This window comes from Sinocyclocheilus grahami, unplaced genomic scaffold (genome assembly GCF_001515645.1).
Source record: "Sinocyclocheilus grahami isolate Dianchi unplaced genomic scaffold, SAMN03320097.WGS_v1.1 scaffold1080.1, whole genome shotgun sequence".
Lineage (NCBI taxonomy): Eukaryota > Metazoa > Chordata > Actinopteri > Cypriniformes > Cyprinidae > Sinocyclocheilus > Sinocyclocheilus grahami.
In genome coordinates, this window is record NW_015506259.1 from 332,783 (window position 1) to 338,341 (window position 5,559).

Genomic DNA, 5,559 nt, shown 5'->3' on the forward strand with positions numbered 1-5,559 from the left:
TGTGTGTGTGTGTGTGTGTGTATTTATACATGTCTGTGTGTGTGTGTGTGTATTTATACATGTCTGTGAGTGTGTGTGAGTGTGTGTATAAACCCCTGAATACATTCATGTCAACATGTGTGAGAACAAAAACTAATATTTTTGTTAAAGGTTTTGTTAGTCTAACAAAGTAAATCCTGTTGGCAACAATTAAATATTTCTGTATTGTTTTACTTGAATGCTGCAGTTTCAAGTGAATCAAGAAGACCTCTTTTCCTTAAATATATTGGTTCCAAAAAAAATAAAAATAAAAAAAATAAATAAACTTGAACCTTAAAAACCTTTGTCAGCCAGGTAAGAGCACTTTTTAATCTCAACATTTACTAATAATTTTTGAAAATTAGCCACCTTGGCTGTATCTGATGCATTTTACATTGATGTTATGTATTAGTCAGAAATAATTAACATCTTATTAACAAGAACAAGCTAGTACAATGTAACGGTTTCACAAACACATTTTTTGAAGGATGCTAAATATTGTCTGAATACTGTATAGTCAACACCAAACAGGGTTATTATACTTAAATAAAACTAAAACCATAAAACAGTTTTTGGTTAATTTAAATAATCTTTAACTGAAATAAATTTAAATATAAATCTTAAAACTTTATTTCAGCAAGTTGGCAAGGCAACATTTCTAACATGTACTAAAATAACTAAAACTGAAATTGTATATAATTTTTATTAATGAAAACTATATAGACATTTGAAAACAAAACAAACCTACTAAAACTGAAATGAAAATAAAAAATTGAAATTTAACTCAACCCTGACACCAAAATCCCAGAAATATTGAGATATCAGTTTTTGTTAATATTGCACACACTTTTATATTATTATAACATTATTTATATTTATATAATTATAATATTGCAAATGCTTAGAATTTTTTACTCCATATTAACTCCTGGAATCCAATTAAAATAGGATGGAATAAAATAAAAATAAAATGTTATAAAATAAACAATTTATAACAAAAAGTCTAAAATATATATTCAAATTAGGGAGATAGAGCTTGCATTGATACATTAATTTTATACATATAAAATTAAATACAATTTCTATTATAGTCAATTATAATTCAATATTAAATCCAATAAAATACATACACTAACAGTGGTTCAACGGATCACAAATCTCACGGTTCGGATCACATTACGGTTTTTGACCCACGGATCGGATCATTTTTCGGATCAGCAAGAAAAGAAAAATATTTCAATTTAACTTGCTTTCCATTTACTGAAAGCGAAGTACTTCTTTGATACCACAGCAAATACTACTAGATTAACTAAGAAAGTTTAAACATGATTAAAGTCACAAGAGGACAGCCAGTAAAAATAAGAACAAATACACAAATTACAAGCACAGATAAATACAACAGAATATGTTACAAATAAAATAAGGTTGGTAGTATTCAAATACAGAAATGTAATAATTAGGGGGAATAACACTGCATAGTGTTCACTGTATAAATTAAATATAGATTATTTTTATCACAGCTGTTTTGTTGTTTGATGATCATTAATGACAGCAGCAGTATTTATAGGCCGCTGTCCCTTTAAGACCTGATGCACGGATTCGATATAATGATACACATCACATCCGATTTCTTTCTGTTTTCATTCACTTGAGACTGACTGCGTTTACCTGAATGATTGTCGAGATGGGTATTTTGTCATAATTTTGTGTGTATGTGTCTGTTCAGAGGATTCAGAAGAGGATTCATTTCGGTAAGACTTGTAATGTTTTTTTAAAGAAGTCTCTTATGCTCACCGAGGCTGCATTTATTTGATAAAAAATACAGAAAAAAACAGTAATCTTGCAAAATATTATTACAATATAAAATAATGGTTTCTATTTTAATATCCTTTAAAATATAATTTATTTCTGTGATGCAAAGCTGAATTTCCAGCATCATTACTCCAGTCTTCAGTGTCACATGATCTTCAGAAATCATTCTAATATGCTGATTTATTATTAGAATTATCAACAGTTGTGCTGCTTAATATTTTTTTGGAAACTGCGATACTTTTTTCAGGATTCTTTGATGAATAAAAAGTTTTCTGAAGATCATGTGACACTGAAGACTGGAGTAATGATGATGGAAATTCAGCTGCGCATAACAGAAATAAATTATATTTTAAAGGATATTAAAATAGAAACCATTATTTTATATTGTAATAATATTTTGCAAGATTACTGTTTTTTTCTGTATTTTAAAGGATATTAAAATAGAAACCATTATTTTATATTGTAATAATATTTAGCAAGATTACTGTTTTTCTCTGTATTTTTGATCAAATAAATGCAGCCTCGGTGAGCATAAGAGACTTCTTTAAAAACATTACCAGTCTTACTGATCCCAAACTTTTGAGCGGTAGTGTATGTATTAAGATTTGTGATGAAAAGACAGAAAAACACTGAAATATATTTTTATGTATCAATGTTTATATATCTCGGCACTCTAGCGTGAAGAACTCTTGTCATTTAGAGGAAGTAAAGAGAAGCTTGTCATCTCTCTCTCTCTTAGTTCCTGTCTCTCTGTGTGTTTGTGTCTAATGCTCTCTCAGGTTTCCTCTCCGCTCCACCCGTCACATTCACTCTAACGAGAGCCGGAGCTCGTTAAAGCTTTCATTCCACATCCTGCTCAGAATTGAGTTTTTAAAAGCACATTTTGAGAGAAAAGATATGAAATAAACGACTTCTGACCGAGTTCAAGAAGCTGTAGGGGAGCAGTTTGAAACGTTTCACAAACTACGGAGTCAAAAGGCATCAGATAGAAAGTCGGTGTGTGTCCATCAGAGAAGTTTTAGCCGCTTTGACTGTTTTATTGGCTGTAAAATCTTCCGAACACATTGTAAAAGACAGTAAAACTGCAGTTTGGTGGAAACCGTCCACAACATCCACAAACAGATTTTCTTTCAACTCCAACATTTCTGCTGGTTTCATCCTGGACGTGTTTAGTAAGTTATTATTATTATTATAATATATTATAAGTTAATATAATAGTTCAGAAACTGAATCTAAAGAACGGCCAGCAACACAGAGATTGAAAGATGTTTTAATATCTGTGTATAATCTTGTTTTAAATAACAGAAGGCCTGTTTTCTGGCGTTCGCATCACATGGATAAAATGAGCACTTTAAATAGTTGTACAAAATATCAGCATTTGAAATGAAACGTATGACTAAAAAGTCTCTCAAGAACATGTTCAGGTCATGTTTTATCCCAAACATCAACTGATTTAATAAAGAAAATATATTTTGCATAAAGAAAAGGAAGCATATTTTTGTACCGTTAAGACTCTTTGCATTATGACAATTTTCATAATAATTAATTAAGCATGTTTCTCTAGAATTCTCATTATCTTATGCAAAACAAATCTCATTCTTTTAATATGGTAATGTGAAGAAATAATATTTTTTTAATTTTAGTTATTAATAATTATTTAAATTATATTTTAATTTACATTTTTAATTTTAACATCAAATTTATGTTTTACAGGGTGCTACAAAGATTAGCATAATTTTCTAAAATAAAATAAGCAAAATATAACAATTTGAATAGTTTAAACTAGTGCTGTCAAACGATTAATTGTGATTATTCGCATCCAAGATAAAAGTTTTTGTTTATATAATATATGTGTGTACTGTGTATATTATGCATCTATAAATACACACACATGCGTGTATATATTTTAGAAAAATATGTTATGTTTACATATTAAATATATTTATATATAATATAAATTATATGAATATAAATATATACATGTAACTATTTTCAAAATATATACTATGTGTGAGTATGTATATATACACATAATAAATATACACAGTACACACACACATATATTATATAAACAAACTTTTATTTTGGATGCGATTAATCGCGACTAATCATTTGACAGCACTAGTTTAAATAATGAATAATAATTAAAATAAATTAAAATAATAATAATAAAATTATATATATATATATATATATAATTAAATTATTATTAAATGTATTACCACATTTTTTATAAAATATTATCAAATAAATGTTTATATAAATATATTTAATTTATAATATATATATTTTTTTTAACTCTACAATAATGAAAATCCAATTAGCTTCACCAAAAAACTGCATGTAGTATAATTATGCTAATTTCTAGAAGTAATAAGTATGTCATAATACAGAGAATGATCAAAATTATTTGTACGGTGATTTTGACCACATATACAAAACTCCAGACTAAATCGAATGTGAAAATACGATAACTCAATATAAATCTGCCTCAAACTTTTATGAGCTCTCATTATATTGACTCCTGAAAGTTATTTAAAGGTAAAAGTGACTTTGAAAGAAATCGGCGGCGCTGCCCTTCAATCCAAACATGATCCACAAACACATTGACGGGCCGTATTGATGAGTTTCACGTGTTTCTAGCCGGCCGTCAGTTCACCTGCAGAGCACGACGCTCACATCTCTCACCTGCGGACGACGAGCGAGCTCGATACCCTTCAGTCGCCTCCACCCCGCGGGGCCATCATGACCAGAACAACAGCACCCGTCCCCTGGGTACGAGATGAGACGCTTCACGCTTGGAGACTTTCTATCTCACTGTCCGCTCGCACCTGAACCTCCATCCAACCCCTGGGAGCCCAGGAAAATTAAAGCCCCCAGATACGCAAAAGAAAACACAGGTAAAAAATAGAAACAGCTGGTTGAGCTTCTCTCGCTGATTCTCCGTCCGCTGCTTCAAGGTTGTTTACTTTCTTTATACAGTTTTTATTGGTCGGTCGGTCGGTCGGTCTGTCTGTCGGTCTGTCTGTCTGTCGGTCTGTGTGTCTGTCTGTCTGTCTGTCGGTCTGTCTGTCTGTCCGTCGTTAGTTCAGGTTAACTAATGCATTTAACTAATGTTATTTATTTATTTAAACCAAATATTTAATTTATACTAGGGCTGGGTTTTGACACAAATTTCACGATTCGATTCGATTCTGATTCACAAGCTTGCGATTCGATTTTTTTTTAATATAGGCTAAACATTTAAATGCTGGCTGTCATACAAAACCTGACGGATTTATTCAAAAAATGAAACACTGAAGAACAGTAAAAAATATAATAAATATATTATATTTAGCAAAATGCCCCTGTCCGCTGCTTCAAGGTTGTTTACTTTCTTTATACAGTTTTTATTTGCTGTGATGTGTATGTGTGCATGAGACATCTGAAAGACTACAGCGCTCTGTCCTTTTGCTCTGTGATGCTGGTTTGATTCCCATCTAAGACGCCTTTTTTTAATTTATATATTTTTTATTATTATTATATTAGTATTAATATTATTGAATTTAATATAAACACATTTTAAAAAAATTATATATAAATATAAAATGAAATAAAAAATTATATATAAATACAATAACTATAAATAATTATTGCATTTGTTGTAATACATTTTCAATCAATCGGTCTGTCTGTCTGTCTGGTCGGTCTGTCTGGTCGGTCTGTCTGGTCGGTCGGTCTGTCTGGTCG

General features: G+C 30.2%; 1 protein-coding gene across 1 annotated transcript in view; it reads right to left on the minus strand.

The window, feature by feature from the left end:
* The window catches only part of LOC107566519 (WD repeat-containing protein 7), a gene marked incomplete at its 5' end in the record, with an annotated part of 88,915 nt that overhangs the window by 64,953 nt on the left and 18,403 nt on the right, over positions 1–5,559 (minus strand). The gene's annotated exons all lie outside the window — the stretch shown is intronic.